The 20,700-nt window shown below is 43.7% G+C and overlaps 1 long non-coding RNA gene across 2 annotated transcripts in view; it reads left to right on the forward strand.

The window, feature by feature from the left end:
* The window catches only part of LOC128845607 (uncharacterized), a 56,494-nt gene extending 42,290 nt beyond the window's left edge, over nucleotides 1-14,204 (forward strand). Inside the window, exons 3-4 of one of the 2 annotated variants that reach the window (XR_008446686.1) lie at nucleotides 13,064-13,176; nucleotides 13,987-14,204. This is a non-coding gene — a long non-coding RNA (uncharacterized LOC128845607). Of the gene's footprint in view, nucleotides 1-13,063; nucleotides 13,177-13,228; nucleotides 13,376-13,986 lie in introns of both variants that reach the window. The other variant, XR_008446685.1, reaches the window with a different exon arrangement.
* The last annotated feature ends 6,496 nt before the right edge of the window (nucleotides 14,205-20,700 follow it).

Here is a 20,700-nt window from a genome sequence, read left to right on the forward strand (position 1 = left end):
ATAGATATGTGGACAGAGTTGGCATCGGGGTTTGTTACAAGGATAGGTTCCTGGGTTAGTGGTTTTGTTCAGTGATGTGTGGTTGCTGGTGAGTATTTGCTTTAGGTTGGGGGGTTGTCTGTAAGCGAGGACAGGTCTGTCTCCCAAGATCTGTGAGAGTAAAGGATCATCTTTCAGGATAGGTTGTAGATCTCTGATGATGCGCTGGAGAGGTTTTAGTTGGGGGCTGAAGGTGACAGCTAGTGGTGTTCTGTTATTTTCTTTGTTGGGCCTGTCTTGTAGGAGGTGACTTCTGGGTACTCGTCTGGCTCTGTCAATCTGTTTTTTCACTTCAGCAGGTGGGTATTGTAGTTTTAAGAATGCTTGATAGAGATCTTGTAGGTGCTTGTCTCTATCCGAGGGATATATATCTCCTCATTATATGTTCCATTCTATATGCATCCGAAGAAGTGGGCTGTAGTCCACGAAAGCTTATGCTCTAATAAATTTGTTAGTCTCTAAGGTGCACAAGTACTCCTGTTCTTCTCATTGTCAAGAAAACACTGCAGTGCCCTTGTTCTATGTCATGGGGCCAGAGAGGGAGGGCTGCTAGAATGTGTACATACTTTTGTTCTGTACTATAGCAAACAAAGGACTATTTAGAACTATGTATATGTGTGTGCATAGACCTATATGTACACACTCCCCATATCAGCACCTATCATCGTGGGGATGCTTCAGTTATTTGGGTGCTTATCTGATCTGAATCTCCCAAACATTTTACTTTGGGGCGGGGCCTGTCTTTTTTGTTCTGTGTTTGTACAGCACCTAGCACCATGGGGTTCTGTTCCATGACAGGGATTCCTGGGAACTATTTCAATGCAATTTAATATTGTTGTTGGTATATTATTAATAATAAATATTTACCCATCACTAATTCCATAGATAACAAAAAAGAGTTATTGTAAAACAAGCCCTCCCCACATGTGCAATGGAAACTCACTGTAATGTCACATATATCGTCATATATAATCTGCCTGTACAGTGAGCTCTAACATAGATGGTAGGTGCCTTAGAGGTACCTAGGGAGAAAGAAAGAGAGATTCAGATTAGATTTGTAGGATTGAGGCTACCTTGCCACCCGGAGCGAGTGAAGGACCCACTGCCGAAGTGCCGCTGAAGAACTGGTAGGGAACCGCCCGGTGAGTAAAAGCCCCATGTGCCTCCCAAAACAGCCTATTCCCCCGCCCATCTGATCCCCACCCACGTCCTGGCCCCAACTGCCCCCTCAGAACCCGCAACCCATCAACCCCCCCCCCGCTCCTTGTCTCCTGACCACCCCCTCCCGAGACCCCCACCCTAACTGTCCCCCAGGACCCCACCCCCTACCCAACTCGCCCCACTCCCTGGCCCCTGACTGCCCCGACCCCATCCACCACCGCCCTGACAGACCCCCGGAACTCCCACGCCTACCCAACCCCCCCCCGTTCCTTGTCCCCTGACCACCCCCCCCCAGAATCTCCGCCCCCTCCAATCGCTCCCTACCTCTTATCCAACCTCTCCTCCCAGCCCCGGCCTGGCCCCCTTACCATGCTGCTCAGTGCAGCATGTATGGATGCCGCGCGGCCAGCTGGAGCTCGCAGCTCCATCCCCTTACCATGCCGCTCAAAGCAGCAGGAGCTGCCGAGCTGCCCAGGAGCGGTCCAGAGCGCTGGAGCCGACGGCGGGCAGGCTGAGACTCTGCGAGATGGGAGAAGGCGGGGGAGCCTCCCCAGCCAGGACCTCAGGTGGGCCGGATGTGGCCCGTGGGCCGGTGTAACGACAGAAAAACCTCCCTCTCCTAATCACCAACCCCTTTAACAACCAATTCTAAAACGGCTTCTAGATTTAACAACCAGTGCGCACAAACCGGCTGCAGCTCACCACTGCACATACCCATACTGAGAAGTGTTGTTTCTTTTTAATGGGAGGATGTTGGTGTCTATATTCATTGAGTCAGCTGCCTGGTGCTATGAGATTATCGTTTCTTAAAAGCAGCACAAGTATAAAAATAGGACAAGCAGAGAGACGATATATTAAAAGTTACAGGGAACAAAATCCCACGGGATATAGTGAGGATAAAAACATTGTATTGTGAAGCACTTTGATGATGAAAAATGCTATATAACAGCTAGATATGATGATGATGATGTTGATGATGATGCAGACAAGTAAGAATTCTATTCCATTCTCCTTTTACTAATACAAAGCCAGGCTGACAAAACCAGAGCTGACAATAGACTGTATAGTTTATAACAGGCAAAAAATTTTTATATAAGCTCAGGCCCCGATCGGGCAAAAGTTTACACATGTGCTTAATTTTACACACAAGAGCAGTTCCATTGAATGCCTACTGATGTTACTCACATGTATAAAGTTAAGCATGTGCACGTTTTCAGGATCAGAGGGTGTAAATAAATCCATTAATTCAAAATATTAGAATGCTGTAGTTCTATTTTAAAATATTTTTAAAGTGAGGAAAATCAGTTAAGTTTCTGCTGTCAACTTTAACTCTGACCCCACATCACCCCCAGAAATGTGCTATATTATTGCTAACTATTCTTCTTACGTATTTTTTATTTCAGAAGTGTTACAACATTTAAATGTAAACATTTTTGAAACTTTCACCCACTAGAGCTAATCAGGGTGGATAAAAATCAAGCATTGTTTTTTAATTTAAAAATATAGGATTTTTTAATTTAAATACTTTTCTATTTAAATGACAAAGTTTTGTTTTTTTTTAAATAAATCTGTTTAAAACTCAATCTGAATTTAACAATTTATGTTAAGATATAAACCTGCTATCATCTATTAAAATCATTTAAATAAATAACAAAATAATATGCTGAATTAATGAGCTCTCCTCAAGTAAATGCTTTATTTTTATATTAAAAATTAGTGGGAAAAGATCTTTCACTAACTTGTATGGTCAAGCTTCATAAAGATGGTACAATATGACATGAACTAAATTAAGTATCTATATAATTTTCAGTATTTATAATGGAGTGAATTCCAAATGTCAGCACTTTCAGTCTCTGTTGTGCAGAAAAGCTTTTCCTTAATTACTTTTTATTTCAGTTTAGCAGAAATACTTTTAATTTCACATTTTCAGTCAATTCTATTCATCAGAGTCATCTAGCATTCTTTAGTATAGCTTCTACTGTAGATGTCAACAACAGGAAAGTTTGGGGGGGGAAAGTATTTTTTTTAAATGTTGGTTTTGTGCTTTTTTCATTGAATTCCAATTTCTATCCAAATGCAGCTTGACACTGATCATGAATAAAAGTTAACCATTATCCAGTAAATAAGAAATGCATCCATCACATTTTCTAACATAATGAAAAAATGCAGAAACTATTAATCTGAATAAATGTATGTTAAGCTACATAATTGCATGACTAAATGTGTATAGTTATAGCATATCCTCTTGGTTAGCAAAAGGACGTTCCAAATCTCATGAAAAAAGTTATATTTAGTGGTAAATAAGCAAATCTACATATTTTAATGATTATACTAATTGATAAGAATGAAATGGGAAAATAAAAGTACAAACAGAAAACAATTAAAATTGATGATTTAAATAAAAGTTTTCTGCTTGCTGATTTAAATCATGATTGAAATCAGTCATTTAAATCAAAATGACTTAAATCAGTCTACTCTGGAACTAATTAAATAATTTGTAGAAAATAATTTAATTTGATGAATTTTCCTTAACTTTTAGTCTGAGGATTGTTCAGGAGTAACATCCGATTTTCTCAGATGTATCCATCATTTGATATTATTATTTATTGAATCATTTTGGTCAGCAATTCCTCATTTGTAGATCATTTGCAAGTAGTTTGTCGTGAGCATGCAATATTCAAAATTTTTGAGTTGTGTTGTAATTTTGATTGGACACATCATATAAGTCAGGTGTTAGGTTTCCGTCCCCCTGTTGGATAAACACAATTCCTAAAATTTGTTTTCCAACACTAATACTTGCATGCATGAATTCACATTTCTTTCAGCACAAATATTTTCTAATATTTTGCCTTTGAAAATCTCTCCCACAAACATATGTGGACAAGAAATGCTAACGAGGCATGCACACAGTTAAAACAAATTCATTTAAAAACTGGAATAAATATTCATGGTGTGATACTGCACCCCGTATTCTTCATAGTGATATTATCATAGAATCATAGACTTTAAGGTGAGAAGGAACCATTATAATAGTCTAGTCTGACCCCCTGCACAACGCAGGCCACAGAATCTCACCCACCCACTCCTGTATCAAACCCCTAACCTATGTCTGAGCTATTGAAGTCCTCAAATATGGTTTAAAGACCTCAAGGTGCAGAGAATCCTCCAGCAAGTGACCTGTGCCCCACGCTGCAGAGGAAGGTGATTATGATATGATTATGACATAGTTATGATGTATTTTATGCAAGATAGGTCATGTGAGATATTATTGGAAAAGTTATGATTTGCTATGATTATCCTATTTGTATGCACGTATCTTTTTTGAATCTGAAGTTATGAATATTGACTATGTCTCTGCATTTCAAATGTAGTTACACCTGGGGAATGCCCACTAGACAAGATGCTTTCATTCTAGACAGTGGGTGGGGAAGGGGCCATTAGGAAAACAATAGGGCTTAAGAGAAGCTTATCTCCCACCTGGGGAGCCTTCCTGAGCACGCTACAGACAGCCTCTGAGTAAGGACATGTGATGAGACCACATGTCTCTAGACTCCATTTTGGGATGTCAGTAATTTTCCACCAGCCGGTCTGGGGACCAAGCTTTGAAACAAAGGGTCCCTGCCATATGCAAAAGCTATATAAGGTGGGGAGTGACATCATCTGGGGTTCTGCACTCCCCACACAAGAAGACTCCTGGAAACACCTGAGGAACAAAGACTGAACTGGGGGAAGTGCTGAGCCCAGGCTAAAGGGATTTTTAGCCTGTGAATGGAACACCTGGGGATTCCAAGCTGTAAGCAAGTGCACCTGTCCCTTAAGAATCTGCAGCCTGCTTGTATCATCTCTTAGGGTGAGAAACTGCTATTCATGTCCAATCTACTTAGTATATTAAGTTTAGTTTATGGTTTTTGCTTATTTGCTAGGAAATCTGCTTTGATCTGTTTGCTATCACTTATAATCTATCTTTTGTAGTTGTTAAACTTCTTTTTGCTTTATCTAAACCAGTGTGTGGGGATCATAACTCAGGGGCAAAAGGCTGTTGACTATTCCTCTCCACATTGGGGGGGGGGTGAATTTTAGGAGCTTACACTGTGCAGTTCCCTGTGCAGCGCAAGACAGTGTGTGTGCCTGAGGAGCTGGTAGTAGCTTTCCCTGCAGGGGCTACTCGGTGAGCCTGCTTGTAACTGCAGCTGAGTGTGTCCCTACCTGTATGTAGGCTGGTGAAAGTGTAAGCTCAAGAGCTCTGTAGCTTGTCACATCAGTAGAGTGTGATCAGGATCCCAGGCTGGTGAGTCAGGGAGTACAGTGGTACCCAGTTCAAGGTGGCACCCCAGGGGGAACCCATCACACATGGAAGAGTTGTTGAAGTATTCATCCAGCTCTATTAATTACAGGTGAGAAGGAAATACTATACATTCTACAGACTTGGTGTATGGAGTGCTCTGAACTCTGCATTATTATTATTAGTTTATTTATTCTATGACCATAGCACCTAGGAGCTATAGTCATACACTAGGACCCAATTGTGCTAGGTGCCATACAAACACAGAAGAAAAAAGACAATCCTTGCCCCAATACGGTTATGATAAGCCTGTGGACTTCATAAAAGACCAGCTATGGCTGTGGAAATTGAATGTTTCTAGTGATAAGGTACTTCACTTCTTGAGTACAAATAGGCATCTGCCATTTGGCTCTCGTAACTTGCAAGCTGTGCTCGGCATGTCTGTTATGCTTCTGTGTTTCTTGATCCTGAGTTCCTTGGTTTAATTTAAGGAGCTTACAGACTCTTCTGGCTATATTGGGAGAGTTTTGTAAACGAACAAAAGCTATTCAGTTTCTGGAGTTCAAAACTTACCTAATTTCCTTTACACAGACACTTTGGCTTTCAAAATTATCCTGGCAATTGCCTGCAGAACTTATACACTCGTTGAATCAAACCAATTTGGTTTGAAGAGTTTACAGACTCTTCAGGCGAGTCCTGTGAAGTTTATTTAACTCCATTATGCACCATCAAGAATTGTATAAGCTCCACACAGAGATTTGAAAGGTGCAAATACCTGTAATAAATAAATTCAGAATTAATCAGATAACCTTCTAAAAAATACTCCAATACACTAGATTTAGTCTGGGATCTACTCAGATCTCAAAAACGAAGCAAGATCAAATGTGGTGGGAAGTGGAGGAGACCTCTGAGAAAAACCAATGCATGGAAAACAGAAGTGTTGGTGGTTTAGTGAGTAGCTCTCTTCCTTCAGAAAAAACATTGAACCAGCACCTCCACAAGATATTAAAGGGGGTGGTGCTGCTGGTAGTTCATATTTTCTGGTGAGCTGTAAAAGCAAGTTCCTTATCATGACTGGGCATTAAAATAATCTTCTTTACATTTTTCATAACTGTTCTGCTTTGCTATATGCTATTAAACAGCTGCCACATTCCAACACAGAGGTGGCCACATCTCAATGGTGGGTGAAGTAATTTGTGATTTTTTTTTTTTCAGGACAGCCTTGTTCTAGTCCTCCACCAAGGGAATGTCTGTTTTTTATTACTAGGAACTTATTTTTTGTTGGAATTCAGCATGCAGGGCAAAAAATAGCTGTGGGAAAAGAGGGATTTTTATATGTAACTGGTTGGAAAACCGTTTCCAGAGAGTAGTTATCAGTGGTTCACAGCCATGCTGGAAGGGCATAATGAGTGGGGGCCCGCAGGGATTAGTTCTGGGCAGGGCCGGCTCTAGGATTTTTGCCGCCCAAAGCAAACACAACTTTGGCCGCCCCCCTCCCCGTTCTTTAATTACCCTGGCCCCGCCTCAACTCCACCCCTTCCCCAAATCCCCAGCCCTGCCTCCTCCCCCCAGGCTCTCAAGCCTAGGAGGGAGAGAGGGGGAGAAGCGGCACCCGCGCCGCGGCCACTCGGAGTCCCCCCCTCCCAGGTTTGAGAGCCTGGGAGGGAGGGGGAGACTCCGAGTGGCCGAGGCGCGGGCACCGCTTCTCCCCCTCCCTCCCAGGCTCTCAAGCTGTTTCGCGTGCGGTGGCAGCAGCAGCGGAGGTGAGCTAGGGCGGTCGGGGCACATTTTTAGGGGCGGCATTCTGGCGCCGGCCATGCCGCCCCTAAAAATGTGCTGCCCCAAGCACCAGCTTGTTTTGCTGGTGCCTAGAGCCGGCCCTGGTTCTGGGTCTGGTTCTGTTTAATATCTTCATCAATGATTTAGATAATGGCATGGAGAGTACACTTATAAAGTTTGCGGATGATACCAAGCTGGGAGGGGTTGCAAGTGCTTTGGAGGATAGGATTATAATTCAAAATGATCTGGACAAACTGGAGAAATGGTCTGAAGTAAATAGGATGAAATTCAATAAGGACAAATGCAAAGTACTCCACTTAGGAAGGAACAATCAGTTGCACACGTACAAAACAGGAAATGACTGCCTAGGAAGGAGTATTGCAGAGAGAGATCTGGGGATCATAGTGGACCACAATCTAAATAGGAGTCAACAGTGTAATGCTGTTGCAAAAAAAGCCAACATCATTCTGGGATATATTAGCAGGAGTGCTATAAGTAAGACACGAGAAGTAATTCTTCCAGTAATTCTTCCACTCTACTCCATTCTGATTAGACCTCAACTGGGGTATTGTGTCTAGTTCTGGGTGCCACAGTTCAGGAAGGATGTGAACAAATTGGAGAAAGTCCAGAGAAGAGCAACAAAGATGATTAAAAGTCTAGAAAACATGACCTATGAGGGAAGATTAAATAAACCCAGTTTTTTCAGTCTGGAAAAGAGAAGACTGAGAGGGGACATGATAACAGTTTTCAAGTAAGTAAAAGGTTGTTACAAGGAGGAGGAAGAAAAAATATTTTTCTTAACCTCGGAGGATAGGACAAGAAGCAATGGAGTGAAACTGCAGCAAGGGAGGTTTAGGTTGGACATTAGGAAAAACTTCCTAACTGTCAGGGTGGTTAAGCACTGGAATAAATTGCCCAGGGAGGTTGTGGAGTCTCCATCTTTGAAGATTTTTAAGAGCAGGTTAGACAAACACCTGTCAGGGATGGTCTAGAAGGTAATTAGTCCTGCCGTGAGTGCAGGGGACTGGACTAGATGACCTCTCGAGATCCCTTCCAGTCCTATGATTCTATGTACAGGAATGGAAGTTATAAATGTTAATAATAATGGTGATGATAGTAATAGAACTAAAATGCTGTGTAAGAGCTTGTCTACACACAGAAATGGTTCCATTTTAACTATACTAGTATAATTAGTTATACCCTCCCCCTCGCCCCAGTGTAGATGCAGTTATACCAGTATAAATGTGCATAGTCTGGTATAACTTATTTCCATCAGGAAGAGGAATTAGCTATACCAGTGTAAGCCCATGTATATTCGTGTAACTGCATCCTCACTAGGGGTTGTTCTTGTATAAGTATATTGGTAAAAAGTGACACCTTAATGGAAATAATTATGCCGTTATAAAAATTGTGTGTAGTTAGGGTGACCAGACAGCAAGTGTGAAAAATTGGGATGGGAGTGGGGGGTAATAGGTGCCTATATAAGACAAAGCCCCAAATATCAGGAGTGTCCCTATAAAATCGGGACATCTGGTCACCCCATGTGTAGTCCAGGCTTAAAAGTCACAAGTGATTGACATCTCAGGTGCTTCTGTTTGCTATGTAAGTGGCCATGTGCCCCCTGGTGGTCAGATAACTCAATCCAGCCACTTATTTCAATCAAAGTGCAAGGAACAAATTAGCTCAGAGCAGTGAGAATGTTGCTCTATTTGGGGAAGGCACTATACCTCATTTTGTCAGAGCCATTTAGCTCACCTCTGCTTCTGCAGCTACTCGTGTAGCGCACTCCATGGAGAATGGCTTTGTAGCGCAGTATGTCTTAGTTAATTGACTCTAGTAGAGCAAGTCCAGCTAAGTGAAGGACTCTGAAGGAGAGATCCCTTCATCACAACTTGCACTGTAGCAATTTCTGTTAATAAAGTTTATTTATAGTCAGGGTAGGATTACCCAATCGTTATGCTGGGTGCCATAATACGGCCTTTCCTTTCTAGCGTTCCACAGAAGGACACTTTGCAATCATTGGTTGGTAACAGCTAGTCACAAGATGTAGTTCCCCAGGCAGGAAGCAGCTGAGAAACAGACCAAGGGCATTCTCCCTATAGTAATAGAGCTGTGGAGCGGAAATGCAGAGCCAGAGCACTCCAGTGAAGCATCACTAATGTGCACAGTAGCTTAGGTATTAAGTTTGCTAAGGAATAAAAAGGGCAGGCAAAGAACACTCAGGCAAATTTCAGAGTAACAGCCGTGTTAGTCTGTATCCGCAAAAAGAAGAACAGGAGTACTTGTGGCACCTTAGAGACTAACAAATTTATTAGAGCATAAGCTTTCGTGGACTACAGCCCACTTCTTCGGATGCATATAGAATGGAACATATAATGAGGAGATATATATACACACATACAGAGAGCATAAACAGGTGGGAGTTGTCTTACCAACTCTGAGAGGCCAATTAATTAAGAGGGAAAAAAAACAAAAAAAAAAAAAAAAACAAAAAAAACCTTTTGAAGTGATAATCAAGATAGCCCAGTACAGACAGTTTGATAAGAAGTGTGAGAGTACTTACAAGGGGAGATAGTCAACGTTTGTAATGGCTCAGCCATTCCCAGTCCTTATTCAAACCGGAGTTGATTGTGTCTAGTTTGCATATCAATTCTAGCTCTGCAGTCTCTCTTTGGAGTCTGTTTTTGAAGTTTTTCTGTTGTAATATAGCCACCCGCAGGTCTGTCACTGAATGACCAGACAGGTTAAAGTGTTCTCCCACTGGTTTTTGAGTATTTTGATTCCTGATGTCAGATTTGTGTCCATTAATTCTTTTGCGTAGAGACTGTCCGGTTTGGCCAATGTACATGGCAGAGGGGCATTGCTGGCACATGATGGCATATATCACATTGGTAGATGTGCAGGTGAACGAGCCCCTGATGGTATGGCTGATGTGATTAGGTCCTATGATGATGTCACTTGAATAGATATGTGGACAGAGTTGGCATCGGGGTTTGTTACAAGGATAGGTTCCTGGGTTAGTGGTTTTGTTCAGTGATGTGTGGTTGCTGGTGAGTATTTGCTTTAGGTTGGGGGGTTGTCTGTAAGCGAGGACAGGTCTGTCTCCCAAGATCTGTGAGAGTAAAGGATCATCTTTCAGGATAGGTTGTAGATCTCTGATGATGCGCTGGAGAGGTTTTAGTTGGGGGCTGAAGGTGACAGCTAGTGGTGTTCTGTTATTTTCTTTGTTGGGCCTGTCTTGTAGGAGGTGACTTCTGGGTACTCGTCTGGCTCTGTCAATCTGTTTTTTCACTTCAGCAGGTGGGTATTGTAGTTTTAAGAATGCTTGATAGAGATCTTGTAGGTGCTTGTCTCTATCCGAGGGATTGGAGCAAATGCGGTTATATCTTAGAGCTTGGCTGTAGACAATGGATCGTGTGGTGTGTCCTGGATGGAAGCTGGAGGCATGTAGGTAAGTGTAGCGGTCAGTAGGTTTCCGGTATAGGGTGGTATTGATGTGACCATCGCTTATTAGCACAGTAGTGTCCAGGAAATGGACCGCTTGTGTGGATTGATCTAGGCTGAGGTTGATGGTGGGATGGAAATTATTAAAATCATGGTGAAATTCCTCAAGGGCTTCTTTTCCATGGGTCCAGATGATGAAGATGTCATCAATGTAGCGCAAGTAGAGTAGGGGCGTTAGGGGACGAGAGCTAAGGAAGCGTTGTTCTAAGTCAGCCATAAAAATGTTGGCATATTGTGGGGCCATGCGGGTACCCATAGCAGTGCCGCTGACTTGAAGGTATATATTGTCCCCAAATGTGAAATAGTTGTGGGTGAGGACAAAATCACAAAGTTCAGCCACCAGGTTAGCTGTGACATTATCAGGGATACTGTTCCTGATAGCTTGTAGTCCATCTTTGTGTGGAATATTGGTGTAGAGGGCTTCTACGTCCATAGTGGCCAGGATGGTGTTTTCTGGAAGATCACCGATGGATTGTAGTTTCCTCAGGAAGTCAGTGGTGTCTCGAAGATAGCTGGGAGTGCTGGTAGCGTAGGGTCTTAGGACAGAGTCTACATAACCAGACAAGCCTGATGTTAGGGTGCCAATGCCTGAGATGATGGGGCGTCCAGGATATCCAGGTTTATGGATCTTGGGTAGCAAATAGAATACCCCTGGTCGGGGTTCTTGGCATGTGTCTGTACGGATTTGTTCCTGTGCTTTGTCAGGGAGTTTTTTTAGCAGATGGTGTAGTTTCTTTAGGTAATCCTCAGTGGGATCAGAGGATAATGGCCTGTAGAATGTGGTGTTAGAGAGCTGTCTAGCAGCCTCCTGGTCATATTCCAATTTATTCATGATGACGACAGCACCTCCTTTGTCAGCCGTTTTGATTATGATGTCAGGGTTGTTTCTGAGGCTGTAGATGGCGTTGTGTTCAGCATGGCTGAGGTTATGTGGCAAGTGATGTTGCTTTTCCACAATTTCAGCCTTTGCACGTCGACGGAAGCAATCTATGTAGAAATCCAGTCTGTTGTTTCGACCGTCCGGAGGAGTCCATGCAGAATCCTTTTCTTTGTAGTGCTGGTAGGGAGGATTCTGTGGGTTAGTATGCTGTTCAGAGGTATGTTGGAAATATTCTTTGAGTCGGAGACGTCGAAAGTAGGATTCTAGGTCACCGCAGAACTGTATCATATTCATGGGTCTGGAGGGACAAAAGGAGAGGCCCCGAGATAGGACAGACTCTTCTGCTGGGCTAAGAGTATAGCTGGAAAGATTAACAATATTGCTGGGTGGGTTAAGGGAACTACTGTTGTGGCTGCTTGTGGCATGTAGCAGTTTAGATAGTTTAGTGTCCTTTTTCCTTTGTAGAGAGGCAAAGTTTGTCTTGTAAATGGCTTGTCTAGTTTTTGTAAAGTCTATCCATGAGGAAGTTTGTGTGGAAGGTTGGTTTCTTATGAGAGTATCCAGTTCTGAGAGCTCATTCTTAATCTTTCCCTGTTTGCTGTATAGGATGCTGATCAGGTGGTTTCGCAGTTTCTTTGAGAGTGTGTGACACAGTCTCTCAGCATAGTCTGTGTGATATGTAGATTGTAATGGATTTTTTACCTTTAGTCCTTTTGGTATGATGTCCATCTGCTTGCATTTGGAAAGGAAGATGATGTCTGTCTGTATCTGTACGAGTTTTTTCATGAGGTTGATGGATTTCCATTCCATACGGCTAAATGCAGTGCCTTGGCAAATGTGTAACGGATAGCTACAAGTGGGAGGAATGTCAGCTTTGAACCCTCACTCTAATAATCTCTTGCATAAGCTTTTATATAAGCAGCCAGTCTCCTCATAGCACCTATCCTTGGGGGGTGGGCTCCCAGCATTCCCTAGGGCTGGCTACTCCTCAAGCAGTTGTCCCTCTGGAGAGCCTCTCCTTGGTATGTGAGTGAATCAACCAGCTCTAGAGAACCCTAGAGTGCAGGAGATAGGAGACGCGCAGGCCCCAGGGAAGACTGAGCTCCTGCTGGCTAGTTTTGTGTCTAATGGCAGAATTCTAACCCTGCCAGGTTTTGCCACCTTCGACTCAAGACCACACTTTTACTTGCAATGTAAATGAACACAAAGCAACACAGCTGTTCTACTGGGCGGGGCCAAGGCATGATGTGCACGGAAATATCCACCTCGGAGTGTTTCTTAGGCACCATTAATAATGGAAGATGAAAGTTTGGCAGGCTAAGAGTCAAGTCAGCTCTTATATCATTTGGATCTATTTGTTCAGGCAATGCTACAGGGAACCCCATGGATACAGTAACTGTAATTTTTTTATATAACAGGAGCATTTGCCGACCCCCTAGCCCTAGACACACAGCATTGCCAGCTTTCATCATGAGTGTGATGATATTTGGTGTGTTTCTTAAAGCCCCAACTCCTGGAGGCATCTGATCAGGTGAGAAGTTCAGCCTTCATTTTTTTTAAATGTAAGTTTCTTGCCCTCACAGTAGTAGAGAACAGGGCTGGCTCCAGGCACCAGCGAAGGAAACCGGTACCTGGGGCGGCCAATAGAAAGGGGCGGCACGTCTGGGTCTTCGGCAGCACTTCGGCGACGGCTCAAAAGCTCTGCTTTAGTCTTCAGCGGCAATTTAGCGGTGAGTCCTTCGCTCCGTCTCCTCTTCGGCAGCAGCTCAATCGGGTTTTTTTTTTTTTTTCCTTTGCCACTTGGGGCAGCAAAAAAGCTGGAGCCGGCCCTGGTAGAGAAAAGCTTGAAACTGTGACTGAATGTAACCCTGAAATCTCAAAACCCAGAAGGCAAAGAGAAAGTACTCCTCATTAAAAACAAATTGATTTTTTAACCCAATCTCATGAGTTTGGGGCCTCATTCATGATTTTTAAATGTGTGGAGTTGGCAATATTGGACACTGCACGAACATGTGTTAAAAGACAATCTCCTCCCCTAAGAGCTCACAGTCTCAATAGAGAAGACAGATAAAGAAAGTAGCATTGTCCTCATTTAAGTTATGGGGAGTTAAGGCATAAAGAAAGCAACTGACTTGACTGCAGTCACAGTAAGAAGTTTGTACGAGAGCTAGGACATGAACCCTGGCTTCCTGAGTGTTAGACCAACACCTTAACTTCAAGAGCATGTTCCACTGTGCATCCAATCGAGAATGGCGTTGATTTTAGATTAAGAAAAATAAGAAGCAGCAAAAACAAAAGATCTCCATAAAAAAGGAAACCGTGTGTGTCCCATTTTTTGCAGGCTGCATCTGCTCTGAAACCGAAATGGCTGTGATCTTTGGCTGCACGCAGACTGAATCCCTCAATAGGTAAAGGAGCAGCAGGCAGGCAACAGAGACAGAGTTTGATGACTGCATGCAACAACAGTAGCAAGGAGTGAACTGCAAAGAAGTCAGAAGGTTCCTTTAAATAGCGTTGTTGTTGTGTTTATTATTTAATAAAATAGACATCCAAAGGTCAGATGCTTGTCCAAACTTTATCTAAATCGGGTGTGGAAAATAGGATTGGACAGTGCATGAACTCAGGCTCTTTCATGAGCCAGTACCAACACCTACGTCTGGCTGTGCTGAAAATACTAAGTCAAATTGCCTTTCTCTGCACATTTTTAGCACCTCAGCTTCCCATCCAGGTCAGAACAAGGAAATGCAGAGACATATGCAAAAGCACAATAATGGAAATAAAAGACGTGACCTGGTTCAGAGCAATCAGAACAACTTTCCCAGCTGATTATGGAAGGAGGCAGCATGTTTAGTGGGTAGGGTAGGGGAGTGAGAGGAGTCTGGGAGCTGGGTTGTCTCCTCAGCTCCGCCATTGGCTCACTGCATGACCTTTGTTGATTCACATCTGCTCTGTGCCTCCGTTTACTCTTGTGTAAAATGGGGCAGTAAAACAGGCCACCATATGGTAAAGCATTTTCAAAACTTTTGATGCCAGGTGCAATCTCAAGCACCTGTCTCATTCCTGGCATTCCAGAACTCATAAATACAGATGCAGATGACAAAAATGAAGCAACTAAAGGGATAGGCTGAGAAACCTCATCAGACATGAATAACTCTGAGTGACATTCGGTGCACACTCTCTCTGCTGAGAGCAGTTAATATTCACTCATGAAGAAGAAGCAGAACAATGTCCCTGGAGCAGATTAGATGCCATTCTGCTAAGTGCCTTAGAAGTATGTAGAGAGAGGCTAGACTGGTTGGTTCATTAGGGAAAATGTCTGTGACACCATTGATCACAGGGTGAACTCAGTGTATCCACTGATAGCTCTGCATGAGTCGAATGACTGGATAAAACCCATGCTTGCATTATGGGAATGTAAGTGAAAATCACTCGGATGGGATTGACAATGGCTTTCCCCATACTTACTGATCCTGACTTTGTTCTGTAGCTGTGTCATTTGTTTATTAGGCCTTGTCTACACTGGGGATTTTAACCTTTGGTGGCTGGCTACTGGTGTAGCTGCAAACCCCTAGTATAGATGGGGAAAGTACCTCTGCAGTTTATTCCAGTTTGAAGCAGGGGTAAGCTACCCCTTTGTAAGCCTTGACATTGTAGCATGCTGCTGCCACAGCAAGATAAAGAAGTCTGGATATTGTGCCCAGCTGTTGGAATGAGTTGAGGAGAATGGGATTTCTGGTATCTCAGTACTGTACATGTAAACCAGACATAATGAGCACTTGTATCAAATAATAGCTTGATAAGGCAATGACTCTTAACACTCAGCTGCTGCCGTGCTGGAAAGAGGTTTCTATACATGCTTTGTTCTGTAGATTTAATTTTCTACTCGACCGGTTTTGAAAATAATTTCTCTCTCCGTACCAGGAAGCTAGCACACTACCTCTGGCTGGTACACGCTGTCGATATTTAACCACCTGTGTTCCGGTTCACCACTTTCCGGTCCTGAAAAGCTCTAGTTAGAACTGGCCCCTCAGAGTAACCATGCTGTGAAGAGCCTCCGAGGCACAACTGCTGTATCATCAAGGCCCAGAACTTGACTTTTGCTTGTTTGAACTTGATTCTCTTTCCCTCCATCATTAAGCTGCTCAGGCAAGGTCGATCCCTCTGGTCTGAAGTCGGCTGGAACTGGATTGCTACAATCCAAAGCATACGCTGGTCACTGGTGAATGTTTAAATGAGTAAATAGGCTAAAGATCATGTGGAAGTTGCTTTTCATAGTCACAGAGTTTAAGGCCAGAAGGGACCATTAGATCACCTAGTCTGACCTCCTGTATTGCAGAATCCCTTAAATTTCACCCAGTTACCCTTATACTGAGCCCGAAAACTTGTATTTTTCAGTCTTGATATGAAATAAGATTCTTCTCTCTCCAAAGTCTACAATCTGCATTGGTACAGGGGGTGATGAGGGAGAGAGGAGTGAAGCTTTTTCTTTATTGCTATGTAATTTCAAGTCATATTAAGCTATTCAGTCATGCATCAGACCTTTATCTATCACCCTTCTCCACATAAAGCACCTAGCAAACAGTTAAATTATAATGACACAAAACAACGAAAACATCCTGAAATAGCATAAAGCAAAACTCAGATAAAATGCTCATCGGCCAAATAAAACAGCCATCAACATGTGTGCTCAGCCTTCTCCGCTCCCCTCCACCCCCACTCTCCCTCCCCCACATCTGTCTAGTCTAGTTAGATTACAAACTCCTTGGGGCAGAGACATTCTACTCTCCAGTGTGCATATAGTGAGCTCCATTCTTGATTGGTCCTTAGGCACTACCATAATAAACATGATTAATCAGCATCCCAAGCAACAGAGCATTAGTGGTTATAGGAGGCCTCGGATACTGAATGGTTTAATATTGTTTTCAAGGCATGTTGGTTACTATTACTGGTTTGTGCGTAAATTTTCAATGCCACAGTTGCTAAATTCCTAAAGAAATTGTTAGAAAAAGAAACAGACTGCTACAGTTAGACGAATTACGCTCTGTGCAGCGAGATCGTGAAAATGTTGGAGGCAGTGGAGCTCTGACAATTTACACTGGCTGAGGAGCTGCCCCATGGCACCCATCTGTTTCCAGGGCTCCGTTCACCTAGCACAGTTGTTCGTGTGAAGGATCTCTGCGTGTTGCCAGTATTTACCCCTGCAGGAGAAGAATGACCTTTACATGTGTGGGGTCTGACTGTTGTTAAGCTGATTGCTACACATCCAGAGGTGTTCTCTGCTACTAGCGTTGGTGGCAGTTAGTGTTTTTAGAGTTAATAGCTAGGGCCTAGGGCCAGGAGTTACTGCTGACTTGTTATGTAACCATGGTGAGTATTTAGGGCTGGATCATGACCTGCCCTTACACCAGAACACAGGAGAGTAAGGGGTGCAAAGTCCTGCACAGGCTACCTGCATGACAGGTCACAGCATGCGGGGGAGGGGGGACTACTCTCCATCCAACTCATGGGATATAGAGAATGCATAGGCAGGGAATGGGCAGAGCTCTGCCACTGTCCCCCTCCAATACATCAGCTGGCAGAGCAGTGCTGAGCTGGCCTGGAGGGGGAATTCATCTGCTGCTGTCACAGAGCAGAAGCAAGCTATCTCCCCACAAGAGCAAGGGGGAACCAGGAGCAAAATGTCTCTTTCAGAGTTGCTATTCCCTCCCTGGTCTGCTTGTGGGGCAGTGTAATGCTCCAAGCCAGCTCTTAATCACCATGTGTTGCAGGGTCCCTTTTATAAAATGACAATGATCATTCTTATCTTTATAAAGCTCTTTGAGAGCCTCGGAAGTGTCAAAACAGGGCAAAGTAGTTATTCATTATGAACCACTAGGGTGCGCATGGCAACAGAGGTGGAAATCATTTGCAACTGCCTATGTGGAAAGAGCTAGAGGCAGCATAAGGACTGGCGTAAGCAGTGCTTCATTAAACAATGGTGAAGGTCAAGCAGGCCAATCTTGGAGGATTATAGACATGCTGTGAAGAGCTGACGTGGACTAGGAACCTCACATAGTACTTGATTCTCACTATCGCTGTTATAGTGAATGATAAACAGTATATATTGATTATGTCTAATTATTAATTAGATACTAATCACTAATAATTAATCAGTGTTAATAATTAAGTGTATTAACTATTAATAGTGGACACATATGTAAAATAATCATATATACTATGACAAAGTTCTTCCTCTATCTTGGTGGGTCCTGCACTTATTGGCAGATTTTCTTGCCTCAGAGATTCACCATGTGGGTTGGAGAACAGCCCAGAGACCTTCCCCTCTGGAAGAGCCCACAGTCCAGGTCAATTGGGAGGTTTGGGGGGAACCCGGGCCCGCTCTCTACTCCGGGTTCCAGCCCAGGGCCCTGTGGACTGCAGCTGTCTAGAGTGCCTCCTGTAACAGCTGCATGACAGCTACAACTCCCTGGGCTACTTCCCCATGGCCTCCTCCAAACACCTTCCTTATTCTCACCTCAGGACCTTCCTCTTGGTGTCTGATAACGCTTGTGCTCCTCAGTCCTCCAGCAGCACACCCACACCCACACCCACACCCACACCCTCACCCACACCCTCACCCTCACCCTCTCAGCTCCTTGCGCCTCTTGCTCCCAACTCCTCACACTCACAGCACAAACTGAAGTGAGCTCCTTTTAAAACCCAGGTGCCCTGATTAGCCTGCCTTAATTGATTCTAGCAGTTTCTTCTTAATTGGCTCCAGGTGTCCTAATTAGCCTGCCTGCTTTAACTGGTTCTAGCAGGTTCCTGATTACTCTAGTGCAGCCCCTTGTCTGGTCACTCAGGGAACAGAAAACTACTCATTCAGTGACCAGTATATTTGCCCTCTACCAGGCTCCTGTACCCCACTGGTCTGGGTCTGTCACAATACATAGCACAAACTAATTAGTGTAGCACCAAACTGTGGCACCCTCAATTACAAATTTTTACATTGACTTCAATGAGGCTAATTGTAGTGCTGTACAATGTACTATTCAATGAGAGTAAAGGTATCTGACCGATAAGAAGCATGTTGATAGCAAATTCTGCCCTGGGATGCACATGAGCCGTGAGAGCTGATGCTGCATATCGGATGCTAAATGCAGGGCACTCATGGAGCATAAATGCTCTGTGCTGCAGTCGGCCTGGCAGCCTGAATCTTCCTCTCTCAGCAGTTCACTCGGCCTACAATGTTTTTATTACCACAGCTTGTTGCAGCAGCAATTTTTCTAGTATGCTCAAAATGGCAGCTTTAGATGAGAAGGCAGACACAGCTTTGTATAGTGGAAGCAAAATAGACAAAGTTGGCTCTAAGGGCAGTATTGCATAAAGATGTTCAGCCCTCTCCTCCATCTCTGGTTAGTGGCCTCCCTTTCAGGCCTGCTGTCTGGGACAGTTAAGAGCTATTGCAGTTCTCTTTTCTCTTCTGGGCCAGTGGTTCTCAAACTTATTTGATTGCACAATATGCCACCCTTGCTTCTCCACTGCTGCTGGCGGAGCTGGGCAGCCAGCAACCGCCACTCTCTGGCCGCCCAGCTGTCACATAACTTAGGGTACAAGCTGGACTGTTGGACAGCTATGTCTCCTCAACTCTCCAACCTGGGGTGCCGTTTACACTGCTTCACTCTGAGAGCAACCCCTCCTGGCTTGCTCATGCATTGACTCCAGCATGTAAATCACTCCCAGCTATACTGTATGAGTGCTATAGCCAGCCACTCTTGAATTACACTGCAGAGCGACACCAGCAAATTCCCAGTCCCAGACTTCCCCCTCAGAAATGTGTGTCTTGTACTGCCCAGCACCCACCTGGACAATACAAGCTCATAAAAAGTCCGTCATTTCATTAATAGAAAATGATATGCATAAATCCCGTTATCTCAAATGTAGTTTCCCAAACACTGCAATCCAAACAGACTGGTTTAAATAAAATAATAAAACATGTTTTATTAATTACAGAGAGATAGATTTTAAGTGATTACAAGTAATGAGGCATAAAAGTCAGAATTGGTTACAAAGAAAATAAAAGGTAAAATGCAACTAACATCTAACTTAACAAGCTAAGTGGATTCAAAACGAAATATCTCTTTCACCACATGCTTTTGCAGTCTTGCTTGTAGCCAGGATCCCTCCCTCAGTTCAGTGTTGCTTCAGGTGTTGTTGATGCCGTGAGCAAAGAGAAAGGGAGGAGTAACTTGGGGTGTTCGTTATCTATTCTTATACCTTTCTTTCCTCTTTGAGAGTGATCTCGAGCTGGGGTTCAGGCAACAGCAAGTTTGTTGGGATGGGAACCTCCAGCTGTTCCTTTGCCAAGATGTATATTTCTCACTCACACCCTTCTTCCTTCCAAAGAATGGCCACTTAACCAGGTGCTGGTCCACTTGATCTCATTGAAACCTGGCTAGGGTGTTCGATAGCCTTTCCATCTGTGAGGATCTGGTGTGTGGGTGTTCCTCAGAATTGTAACATGTCTCAGTAGTACCATGCAACAGAAGCTTATATCTTTACATACAATATTGCCACACATATTTCAACATGACAATAATGTTCCGCAGATTATGCGTTTTTTTTCAAATGATACCTCACAAGGCATACTTTGTAGAAAACATATCATAGTCTTGTAAAAAGTGTGAATATGGGAGTACAGACTATCAAACCAGTTCTGAAGGCAGTGCTGCTACCAGCATCAGTGGAGAAATAAGGGTGGCATGGTATGGTATTCCCACCCTTACTTCTCTGCTGCTGCTGGCAGTGGCGCTGCCTTCAGAGCTGGGCACCCAGCCAGCAGCCACCCACTCTCGACTCTGCCTTCAGAACTGGATGGTCAGAGAGCAGCGACAGAAGTAAGGGTGGCGTATTGCTGTGGGTAAAATGTCCACAATACTTTTTTCCCCGAAAGCTTCTCACCCCACCTCCCTGAACACATTCCTTCCCCGAGTTTGAGAACAGTGACACAGAATGAGAGGCTGGGGAGGAATACTTCCTGCAGTGTTAACTAGAAGAGCGAATTGAAGGGCTGGAG

This window comes from Malaclemys terrapin, chromosome 1, assembly GCF_027887155.1.
Source record: "Malaclemys terrapin pileata isolate rMalTer1 chromosome 1, rMalTer1.hap1, whole genome shotgun sequence".
Taxonomy (NCBI): Eukaryota; Metazoa; Chordata; order Testudines; family Emydidae; genus Malaclemys; species Malaclemys terrapin.